The sequence below is a fragment of the Pseudophryne corroboree genome, chromosome 4 (assembly GCF_028390025.1).
Source record: "Pseudophryne corroboree isolate aPseCor3 chromosome 4, aPseCor3.hap2, whole genome shotgun sequence".
Classification (NCBI taxonomy): domain Eukaryota; kingdom Metazoa; phylum Chordata; class Amphibia; order Anura; family Myobatrachidae; genus Pseudophryne; species Pseudophryne corroboree.
Window position 1 is genome coordinate 198,701,729 of NC_086447.1, and position 12,976 is coordinate 198,714,704.

The window sequence follows — 12,976 nt, forward strand, 5'->3', positions numbered from 1 at the left end:
ACACTTGGCACCTTTCTTTGTCCATCATTTTTAAAATGAGAATACAACTATGTTTAGCTTAGTTACAAATGACCAGTCTGAAGTGGACAAAAAACTTCACTTCCAGACACAGTCAGTACCATATTAACAATGGGTGGATGGTGGATGGAGCTACAGCTTCAGGTCTCCACATAAAAACAGGCCCATCATAATGAAGTATTTTTAGTTTCCTCACAAACTATGCAGTTTTTGTATTGTAACATGTTTAGTGAGATTTTGGGACTGATCACATAGGACAGGCCTAGCCAACCTGTGGCTCTCCATCTGTTGTGAAACTACATATCCCAGCACGCACTGCCACAGTTTTAGCATTCTCACCAGCTAGAGAGTCACAGGTTTGGTAGGCCTCACCTAGGGGGTGTACACCCCACGTGGCTCTGGCTACACCCACAATGCACTGGACACTTCTCCCATTCTTAGTATAGGCCCTTCAACATTTTCAGCCCCAGGTCCTTCTGAATCCAATAGTAGAGTTGAGGGAACTGTTCTTGCTGAATAGACTAGGGTCTGCTTCAGAGATGTATGTTAATTTGATATTAATACACATCTCCGATGTTATGAGATCTGCGCATGTGCAGATCTGGGGCTCTGCTGAAACTCACAGTGCCTCAAACGCTCCAATATGATTGACATGCTGCTGGCATGTGGGGGACACGTTGGACCTATTTTCATGGGGTGGTCTTGAGTTTGCCGGCTGTCGGGATCCTAGCGCACAGTATACCGGCGCCGGAATCCCGACACCCGGCATACCTGTAAATGCATGCTGTGAATCATGGGAGATGATGTCATGACGAGGTGACTCACTTCCTATTTGTCTCCTGTTACTTCCACTTGGTTTCTGACTCATGCTGAGTAATTTTACACTGAGGCTGCAAGTGTCGTCCTGATTTTGTTGTTACACATCTACATGGTGTCAGAACTGGGATGCCATGGCACAAGTTCTCTGGAGAAAAGATCCGCTGATATTTGATGAAAACGCGGCTGACAACTGGCTGAGGTTTAAAAGGGAATGGCACGTATACTCCATAGCAGGCCTTTCAGACAAATAAAAAAAAGTCCAGGCATACACGCTGCTGAACCTTGCAGGCACCGATGCTGTGGACAAATCAGATGCTTTTGTATACGCTGACGGAGAAGACAGAGAGGATCCTGACATCCTAATTGCAAAGTTTGAAGAGATCTGCATGCCAGTAAAGAATGTAATTATGGACAGGCATGTTTTCAACAGCACAAACCAAAAGGGTGATGACACTATACAGTCCTACGTCTCCACGCTAAAGCTGCTGGCAAAGAAGTGCAATTTTGGTATCCTCACAGAGGAACTCATCCGTGACAGAATCGTATGCGGCATACGCAGCAACAAGGTACGTGCACAGCTGCTGCAGGAGAAGGACCTCACATTAGAAACTGCCATAAATATCTGTATGTTAAATGAGCAATCTGAAAAGGGCACAAGGGAACTAAGGCCCTCATTCCGAGTTGATCGCACCAAGCAACTTTTCGCTGCTGGTGCGATCAACTAATCTTCGCCTATGGGGGAGTGTATTTTAGCATAGCAGGGCTGCGAACGGTTGTGCAGCCCTGCTATGCAAAAAAGTTTCCTGCAAAACAAGACCAGCCCTGGACATATTTACCCTGTGCGACAGATCCAGCGATGATGGGCACAGCTTTGACGTCAGACATCCGCCCTCCGCCTGGACACGCCTGTGTTTTCCTTACCACTCCCCGAAAACAGCTCCAAACAGTAAGTTGCGCCCCGGAACGCCTTCCTGCAGTCAATCTTCTTACGGTTGCCGCTGCGACCGCTTTCTTCGTAGTCAGCGTCGTTGGTCGCCGGGCAACAAAGCGCGTGCGCATTACGGCCCCCGCGCGAGGCAGTAGTGACCCGGCCGCAGCTGTGCGAACAAAAGCACGCTGCGATCAGGTCGGAATGACCCCCTAAGAAAGGACACTGAGGTGTATGTAATGGCGGCAGATCCGCGCCGATCCTCCACGTGTGGGAACTGCGCGGCACAGCACCCTCCTGACAAACAAAGCTGCCCCGCATATGATAAACGATGTAATGCATGTGGCAAATGAAATCATTTTGCAAGGTGCTGCCTATCCAAAGATCAAACTTCCATAAAGCGACAGTCGCTATAGCCGCTCACCCCGGCGGATTAACCAGGTTGAAATGGAGCCAGGGTGTGAATTGGCTTGCATGACAGTTTGTGATAGTGTACACCACTTGGATGAAAAGGGCGAAATATTTATCAAACTGAGAACAAAGCATACAAACAAGGTGGCCATAGTCAAAATAGACGCAGGATCGAAGTGCAATGTCAACCGCATAGATAAACCCACGAGACAAGATCAACTTGATAGCTTATGGTGACCAGATCATCACCACACTGGGTACCACAAAGCTAAAGTTTACCTGTGCTGATTTGCTATTCCACATTGTGGATCAAAAGGTTAAACCACTGCTAGGCCTCCCTGACATATGAAGCTAGGCCTTCTCAAATTGGGGCCTGAGGTACACGCAATACAGATGACCGTCCCAGAGATAAAAGACTTTCAGGATTTATTTGATTGCAGTACACTTGGCAAGCTTCCTGTTGTGTACCATATGAGGCTGAATGACTCCATTGTACCTACTGTCTGTGCCCCCCGGAGGGTTCCTATCGCAATGAAAGACAAAATCATTAAAAAGATCCACAGAATGACTCAATTGGGTGTCATTGCTAGAGGAAGCAACACAGTGGCTGTCCGCCATGGTGTCTGTATCAAAAAAGGATAGGACTGTACATCTTTGTATTGATCCAGTACACTTGAACAAAGCACTGCTGCGTCCATATCACCCTCTCCACACCATCGAGCAAGTGATTGCTAACATGCCAGGTGCCACAGTTTTCAGTACCCTGGATGTAAAATGCGGATTCTGGCAAATCCCTTTGGACAGAGCTTCGTCCCTGCTCACCGCTTTCAAGACCCCGATAGCGCGGTATGTCTTCCTTCGCATGCCCTGTGGAATCATTACGGGTAGCGAGGTCTTCCAGCGTTGCATGGAGCAACTGTTTGCAGGCTATCCATGTGAAATCATCGTCGATGACATCCTGGTGTGGGTTCGCACCAAGGAAGAACATGACCAGCGACTGCACCAGGTACTTGAACGGGCCCGTGCTTTGAACCTCAAGCTCAACCCAGACAAATGCAAGTTTAGAGGTACAGAAGTGGTGTACGTGGGCCACGTGCTCACTAGTCAAGGCGTCAAACCGGATCCAAATAAAATCACTGCCATCCAGCAAATGCCGCTTCCGGCTGACCAACAGGCACTGCAGCGCTTCCTGGGGATGACCAACTACCTGTCTAAATTTGTTCCGCAATACAGTGAAACCACGGAAGCTTTGCGGCAGCTACTCCACCAGGACTCAGAATGGTGCTAGCTGGACGCACACACGGCTGCTGTTGATCGATTGAAGACCATGCTGACAAATCGACCGATCCTGCAATATTTCAACGTGCATGATCTGGTAGTCCTCTCTGCCGACGCTTCACAAAGTGGTCTAGGGGCAGGGCCGGTGCTAGGGTGTTCGGCGCCCCCCTGCAAACTATAAATTTGCGCCCTCCCATATTCCTTTGGTGCGTGCCGGGAAAAGGGGTGTGGTCTCACAAGTAAGGGGCATGGCCACACAGTAGTACCCCCATTTAAAATTACGCCACAATGTAGCATAATCTAATTAATCTTATACGTAATGCCCCACCTGTAGTAGTAGCGTCCTTATACATAATGCCCCCCAAGTAGTAGTAGCATTCTTATACATAATGCACCCACAGTAGTAGTAGCGTCCTTATACGTAGTGCACCCCCAGTAGTAGACGCGTCCTTATACGTAATACCCCCCAGTAGTAGTAGCGTCCTTATACGTAATGCCCTCCCGGTAATAGTAGCCTCCTTGTACATAATGCCCCCCCAGTAGTAGTAGCGTTCTTATATGTAATGCCCCCAGCCCCAGTAGTAGTAGCGTCCTTATATGTAATGCCCCCAGCCCCAGTAGTAGTAGCGTCCTTAAACGTAATGGCCCCCCCAGTAGTAGCGTTGTTACACGTAATGCCCCCCTGTAGTAATAGCGTCCTTATACGTAATGCCCCCCCAGTAGTGGCGTCCATAGAGCGCGTGCACAGACATACCTCACACACACACACACACACACACACACACACACACACACACACACACACACACACACACATATATACACACACATACACACCCACCATACACACACACACTTCTCTCTCACCCTCCACTTACCTAATTCAGTCTCCCTCTGTACAGCAGCCAGGTCCGTGTAGCTCCGCCCCTTATGGCCGTTTAGCCACGCCCCTACCGGCCTGTGTAGCTACGCCCCCTTCTGTCCCGTACTCGGCGCTCTCACACAGATGAGATGAGGTGATGGGAGGGAGGAGGCGTATCATGCTGCAGGAGCCCGCTGACAGTGCCTGTCATACAGTGACAGACACAGCACTGGCAGCAGCAGCAGGGGGGACAGGACGGCGCAGCAGGGAAGGGATGCAGAGTAGGGGAAGCGCCTATCCCTCCCAGCGCCTCCCTGCACTGCATCCCTTCGCTGAGCGGGTAGCGCCGGGCCTGTCTAAGGGCCATGTGCCTCCAACACGCAGACCGGTGGCTTTTGCTTCCAGGGCTCTCACTGACACTGAAACCAGGTATGCACAAATTGAGAAAGAGGCACTGGTGTTCGCCTGCAACCGTTTCCATGACTTCATCTATGGCCGTCCTGTCACGGTGGAAACCGACCAACAGCCTCTCATCACCATACTGAGGAAGCCCCTCCCCTTCTTCCCGTATTCAGGGCATGATGCTCAAGCTGCAGCGGTACAACCTGGATGTCATATATAAGCGAGGCAAAGAAATGTACGTTGCTGATGCTCGGTCTCAAGCCTTCCTTTAGACTACTGACATGAACGCTACTGAGGATGATTATGAGGTCATGGCTGTGGAGGTGCTCCCTACCAAGCGGCTGGAAGAGCTGCGTGCTGCTACACTTGCGGATGATCTTTGCCAGCGCCTCTCTGCTGTAATTCTTAACGGCTGGCCATCCTCTTCCAAGGAACTGCCGCACTGCCTTCGCTCCTTCTATGAGAGATGAGCTCACCATGTCTGATGGTGTCATCCTGCGGGGTCATCGCTTCGTGATTCCGGCTGCCCTTCAGACGTTCTACACCCAGAAGATGCACCAAGGCCATCCCGGCCTGGAGGCTACCAAGCGTAGGGTCCGAGAAAACACGTTATGGCCCTCCATGTACTGTGACATTGACCGTGCTGTCTCGTTCTGTGCACCCTGCAATGCCTTGCGTCCACACCTGCCACGGGAGCCCATGCTGCTCCATGACATTCCTGATCTTCCGTGGGCCATTCTTGCGGCTGATCTATTGGAATGGAGGGGGAAGGAGTACCTGGTACTAGTTGACTCCTATTCAGGATGGTTCGAGATAAACTATTTTCCCAGCATCACAAGTCAAATGGTCATTGCAAAGCTGAAAAAACACTTTGCAGCACATGGCAACCCACAGCAGCAGATCACTGATAATGCCATGCAATTCAAGAGTAGAGAGTTCAAGGACTTTGCGAATATATGGGACTTCCAGCACATCACTAGTAGTCCACACTACCCACAGTCAAATGGATTGGCAGAGCGTGCAGTCCGCTCTGCAAAGCACCTAATGGAGAATTGTGCACGAGATGGATCGGACATATACTTGGCACTGTTAAACTTGAGAAACACGCCCCGAGATGGACTTCCATTCCCTGCACAGTGCCTATTAGCACAGCGCACCCGCACAGGCATCCCAATGGCAAAGCAGCTCCTGCAACCCAGAGTAGAGCCACAGGTACGGGAGAACTTCAGCAAGCGCAGAATGGCTGCCAAAGCTTCTTATGACAGATCAGCATACCGCCTGCCACCACTGTCTCCAGGCCAGGCTGTCCGCATGCAAACCGAGCAAGGATTTGACAGAATGGCAGTGATTCAGCATCCTGCAGCTTCGTCCAAATAGCTACGTGGTACAGTCTGATAATGCCCTCTATGAACGCAACCGCTGCCATCTGTTAAGTGTACCTGAAGAAAGCTCTACACAGCCTAACTCATCAGTTTCTACCACAGCTGCAACCAATGTCAGTGATGATTCGCATTGCATGGACAGTCCTTCCTCAGAGACCACTTCTGAAGTAATAGAGCATTCTGGTGTCACAGCGGACATGCCTATAGGTTCCCAGTGTACCATTACCAGATCGGGCCGTGTGTCTAAATCCAACCCAAAGTTCCAAGACTTTATTGTATAATGTATTTTCTTTTGTTCACGCCTAACATTGGCCCTCATTCCAAGTTGTTCGCTCGCTAGCCGCTTTTCGCAGCAATGCACACGCTAAGCCGCCGCCCTCTGGGAGTGAATCTTAGCTTAGCTGAATAGCGAACGAAGTATTCGCAATATTGCGAAAAGATTTTACTTTGCAGTTTCTGAGTAGCTCGAGACTTACTCTTCCAGTGCGATCAGTTCAGTGCTTGTTGTTCCTGGTTTGACGTCACAAACACACCCAGCGTTCGCCCAGACACTCCCCCGTTTCTCCAGCCACTCCCGCGTTTTTCCCAGAAACGGCAGCGTTTTTTCACACACACCCATAAAACGGCCAGTTTCCGCCCAGAAACACCCACTTCCTGTCAATCACACTACGATCACCAGAACGAAGAAAAAACCTCGTAATGCCGTGAGTAAAATACCAAACTTCTTAGCAAATTTACTTGGCGCAGCCGCAGAGCGAATATTGCGCATGCGCAGTTAGCGGAAATCGCACCGATGCGAAGGAAAAGAACGAGCGAACAACTCGGAATGAGGGCCATTGTCACATTGTTGCATTTGTTTCATCTATGTTCTGTATTCTTCCAGTTTGAAAGGGGGGATGAGGGAGAATAGATAGCGTGGCGTGCGTAGCGCACCACCGTGCCCGCAGCTCATTTGCGTTCGCCCAGCTGTCAGTATGCCGGCGGTCGGGTTTCCGGTGCCAGTATGCTGGCCGACGGGAGCCCGGCCACCGGCATACCATACTACACCCATTTTCATGGTGTGCTGAAGCCAGTAGCTGCGTCCCTTAGATGCAGATTCATTGGCCAAAGCAGCGTGAAATCACCGGAAATCCCCATGTTACCGCAGACAATCTGATGCTGTATCCTCTGATGCAGCAGCAGATTAAAGAAGGCCGCAGGAGGCGTCTATACATTTGTACACAGTGGCAGCTCTTATAACGTCCACCTCTGAATCAGCCCCTAGAGCAGGCCTGGCCAACCTGTGGCTCCCCAGCTGTTGTGAAAATACAAGTTTCAGCATACCCTCCCACAGACCAGTGACGTGTGGTGGGGTGAGGCAGGTGAGGCAGAGCCTTTTCTGTTATACTAACGTTTGTGCCAGAGTTTTAACTGGATAAAGTATATGAAAAATACAAATAATATGTTAAAAAAATCTTCTTTCTATTTTTCTAATCAATTTTATAGTCAAATATCTGGAGTAAAAAGTCTATGGCAGGTGAGGCAGTGCCTCACCTACTTATCTTTTCTGCCCATCTCTGATCAAAACTCACCACATTTATAGTAGTTTATACTGCTGCACCTGTGTGTAATGCCCACATGAACGATTTGGCTCATATATTGTGTGTAAACCTGGCTCTGGTACAAACCAATGCCTCCTGAGAAATTTACCTCACCGCACGTCCCTGCCACAGACCTGCTGGTAAAGCATGCTAGGACTTGTTGTTTCACAACAGGTGGGGAGCCACAGGTTGGCCAGGCCTGCCCTAGAAGTTCCCAAAAGTTAATAAAAAGCAACCTGTCTGGAGGGAGGGCTTATTGAAAGTGAATCTCCAGACAGATATTTATTTATTTATTATTTATAAACAGTTTCTTATATAGCGCAGAAAATTCCGTTGTGCTTTACAATTGACCAAGATATCTCTTCACACTACAGCCATTACTGTGATTTTACTGCTTTTCACATATTTTAATCATTCTTGCTGGCATTTTGACGGGATCCAGTCAGCATACTGGTGTTCAGGATGCCGACTGTCAAAATCCTGGCGCCGGAATCCCGACACTGGTCAGAATACCGGAACACTGGTCAGAACAGTTGCCGGAATCCTGACATCCATCACACTGCTGGCGCCAGAATCCCAACTGTCGGCATCCTGAACGTAAGTATACCGGGGGGTGAGGAGGGTTAGCGTTATTCACTAAGCGAGGAGGGTTAGGTATAGGCTGCATGGGGGAGGGGGGGTTAGAGTTAGGCTACGGGTAGGGAGGGTTAGGGTTAGGCACTAAGGGGTCTATTTATTAAAATTATTTTTACTAAAATAATGTTAAAAGGGTATGAAAACACAATTTTTCACATTATTTTAGTATCACCTGAATGTATTAAAGGGCATTTGGAGCAGTTTTCATGAAAAGCTGTTCCAAACCCTTTAATTCACTTTTTTTTAGTAACCCACATCGCATTCCCCATACTTATAATGGGAAATGTGATGTGGCCAGATTTACTAAAAAAAATGTGAAAAAATACAGCAGTGTGCCCTGTGATAATCTCGCCAGCTCAGGCTGGCGAGTTCACAGGGCAGCACTGCGAAAAGCACTGTTTTGCCCAGCTTTCTCTGCCCCTGGCAGAGAAAGCTGAGTGGGAACCGGGCTCCAGTGATCAACTACAGAGCCGGTCATAGGCATAGGCAAACAAGGCAATTGCCTAGGGCATTTGATATGCCTAGGGGCATCAGCAGCTTCTGCTGATTAAAATGATATGCGGCATGCCTATATTCTGTGTGTAGCATTTCATATGCAGATACAGCCACAGTCACACAGTATATAGGCATGCTGCATATCATTTTAATCAGCAGAAGCTGCTTGTACATCCTAGCCACATAGCAATGCAAATAAGATGCATTTTCATAAAAAAAAACTGTGCCCGACGTTAGCATTGAGGCAAGATTTATGAGGACACATCTGTATCCAAGCAGAGGCAGAGGTCACAGTGTTAGTGGCAGTGTGAGTGCTGTGTGCATGTGAGTGGGTTGGTTGTGCAGTAGTGTTCAGAATATGTGTAAGGCGTATTATGTGTGTCATGTAAAAATGCATTAATAATGTGCAACATACTGTATGTGTAAGGGGCAATGTGTTTCATTATGTATATAAGGGCATTAATAATGTGTGGCATATGTGTAACAGGGTACTACTGTATGTGTCATTATGTGTATAGGGGTACTAATAATGTGCAGCAAATGTGTAGGGGGCACTATATGTGTCATTATGTGTATAAGGGCATTAATAATGTGCAGCATATGTGTAAGGGACATTATGTGTAAAAGGGCATTAATAAAGGTTGTCATAATGTGTAAGGCACATTATGTTTATAAGGACATTAATAATGTGTCTCATATGTGTTAGGGGCATTACTGTGTGGCATTATGTGTTTAAGGTGCTCTACTATATGGCATTGCGTATAGAAAGGGCACTACTGTGTCGTCTAATGTGAATAAAGAGCAATAGGGTGTGGTGTAATGTGAATAAGGAGCAATTCATTGTGATGTAATGTGAATAAGGGGCTCTACTGTGAGGAGTAACGTTTATAAGGTAAAGTGATAATACTGTGGGATGTAATATGAATTATGGAAAGTATCGCATGATCAAATGTGAATAAAGTTGCAGTACTGTGTGGCGTAATTGGAATTGGGGTTACTATTGTGTGGCCATGTCACTTGCCAGCAAAAACACACCCCTTTTTGGGCTGTGCGCCAAATGTGTGAACTGTTCCTATTTAAAATATAGGGGGTACAAACACCAAAATAAGAACTGCTGTGGATGAGGGGTGATGGTGCTTGGAAAGAAGTGCAAGATCAGAGGCGGAACCAACGGTGGTGCTAGGGGGCACCAGCCAAAATCTTGCCTAGGGCATCATATTGGTTAGGGCCGGCTCTGATCAGCTATGTGTGTCCGATGGACCCACAAGCTGATCACAATGTAAAAAGAAAAAAAAAGAAAAAAAAAACCATACTCACCTGTCCAGGGAGCCGGTGTCCGCTGCTCCGGTGAGCGCTGCCAGGCGCCAGGTCCCCTATGTGCTGCAATGTGACCCCGGTGCAGTAAAGTGACGCTGCAATGCGGCAGCGCAGTTTACAGCACCAGGGGTCACCGCAGCGCACAGGATCCGGCGCCCGGCAGCCCAACAGGAACAGCGCGGACCGGTTCCCTGCATAGGTGAGTATATTGATCTTCTTGGGGGGATGGTCTGCGGCACGCCGGGGTAGTGGGGATGTCGGCGGGGGCGGCGCATGCGCAGCAGGACATCGGGGTATTTTTATGCTGCGGAGTATCATCGCAGGGACAGAGCTTGACCACAAGCTCTGTCCCTGCACACGATAATTGATACATCCCTGCGATGTAATCAATTATCGCAGTGCGAGTTGGTGCGATTTTATCACCTCTCATCCGCATCCTATTTAAATAGGCCCCTAAGAGAGGAAGGTTAGGGCTAGGCTGCAGGATGGGGGTGGGGGGAGGGGGTAGTTTTAGGCACCAATGGGGAGGGGTAGAGTTAGGCTGCGGGAGGAAGGATTAGGATTAGGGCGGTAGAGGTGGACTGTTTTTTTTTTACGTAAACTGTTTTTATTGATGCAGTAGACAATCATGCGGCATAACAAATGTCAAACAATAGGAGACAAAACGGTGCAGGGCAAACATAGCAATGAAATATCACTGGATCTCCTTCAGCACAGAAGAGAATTGTCTACTTTACAATTTTTAAGCAAAGATATAAAGCTAAACATAATGATTAAACAGCTGGGCAAAAGTTAAGAGAGAAGAGGAAAAAGAGAAAGGGGATAAAGAAAGAGAGGAGGAAGAGAAGGTAGAGCTGTAAAAATTAGAGGTAGGTGAGCTTGTCCTAGATGAGCAGGTAGATCTCACAATGGACTAAAGGGAAGATATGTCTGGCAGGTGTTTTGGAACATGCTGAAAAGCCATCAGGATAGGCTGGGGGGGGGGAATCTAAGTGGATACATAAGACCGATATATATGTGACTCATTGAATTCAAACCAGGGAAACCAGGTGGCTGTAAAGTCAATGGATCTGCCTAATGAAAAGGAAATCAGGTCCTCCATATCTAAATAATAATCTATCCTGGTAAACCGTTGTTTAATCAAGGGCGGGGAGGTAGACCTCCAAAGGGTTGGTATAACGGCCTTAGCTGCGTTACTAAGATGTCTCAGTAGTGAGCATTTGTAGGAGTGTGTACTAGCCGAGGTGAGATTGAGAAGCCAAAACTCCGGGTCTCTGGGGACCACATCTCCCGTGATTAACTCTGAGCATTTAAAAACTTCCAACCAAAAGGGAGTTATAAGAGGACACTCCCACCATATGTGCAAAAAGCTTCCTGGGGCACCCTTACACCTCCAGCAAAGGCTTGAAAGAGTGGGAAACATCTTGTTAAGAACAAGGGGAGTCCTGTACCATCTATATATGAGTTTATAAAGAGTTTCCATCGTTGATAAACATAAAGAGCTCGCCTGGGTGTTACGAAATATTGAGTCCCAAATAGATTGCATGGTTAATCTCTGCATTTCCTTCGTCCAAGAGCTCATAAAAGTAGGGGACTGTGGGAAAAGGTCTTCAATAATAAGCGCATAGATTTGGGATATAGTGTGTGTAGGAGAACGGGGGGAGACGCACATTTTTTCAAAAGCGGTGAGATCTCTAGTTATATCAGAGAGATTTTTGGAAGATACTAAGAAATGATGAACTTGGAGAAATTTCCAAAAATCGAGATTTGGTATCGTCCACAGAGATTGGATATCTGAAAATGACCGCACCCTACCCGAACTCACCAGCTGACCGACCCTGAACAATCCAGCCTCAGCCCATGGGGCGAAGGCCTTTCCATGGAGACCCGGAATAAATTCAGGATTAAAGAGAAAGGAAGTTAAGGGTGACCATTTGGAGGATGTATGGCCCCTCAGCCTAAGTGTGTTCCACAATTTAAGCGTAGGGGAGACCGTGGGGTGGGATACCTTCGGGAGGGTGGAGAGCCATGGCGCGATTTCTATATGATATGGGAAACACCCTTCCTCCAGTAGTACCCATTGTTTACAATCCTTTGCTTGCGTACAATCTAGAGATGAGCACCTGAAATTTTTCGGGTTTTGTGTTTTGGTTTTGGGTTCGGTTCCGCGGCCGTGTTTTGGGTTCGAACGCGTTTTGGCAAAACCTCACCGAATTTTTTTTGTCGGATTCGGGTGTGTTTTGGATTCGGGTGTTTTTTTCAAAAAACACTAAAAAACAGCTTAAATCATAGAATTTGGGGGTCATTTTGATCCCAAAGTATTATTAACCTCAAAAACCATAATTTACACTCATTTTCAGTCTATTCTGAATACCTCACACCTCACAATATTATTTTTAGTCCTAAAATTTGCACCGAGGTCGCTGTGTGAGTAAGATAAGCGACCCTAGTGGCCGACACAAACACCGGGCCCATCTAGGAGTGGCACTGCAGTGTCACGCAGGATGTCCCTTCCAAAAAACCCTCCCCAAACAGCACATGACGCAAAGAAAAAAAGAGGCGCAATGAGGTAGCTGTGTGAGTAAGATTAGCGACCCTAGTGGCCGACACAAACACCGGGCCCATCTAGGAGTGGCACTGCAGTGTCACGCAGGATGGCCCTTCCAAAAAACCCTCCCCAAACAGCACATGACGCAAAGAAAAAAAGAGGCGCAATGAGGTAGCTGACTGTGTGAGTAAGATTAGCGACCCTAGTGGCCGACACAAACACCGGGCACATCTAGGAGTGGCACTGCAGTGTCACGCAGGATGTCCCTTCCAAAAAACCCTCCCCAAACAGCACATGACG

The 12,976-nt window shown here is 47.9% G+C and overlaps 1 protein-coding gene across 2 annotated transcripts in view; it reads right to left on the bottom strand.

Annotated features, from left to right (window-relative positions):
- Positions 1-12,976, bottom strand: part of INPP5D (inositol polyphosphate-5-phosphatase D) — a 298,231-nt gene that overhangs the window by 260,178 nt on the left and 25,077 nt on the right. The window lies entirely within an intron of this gene.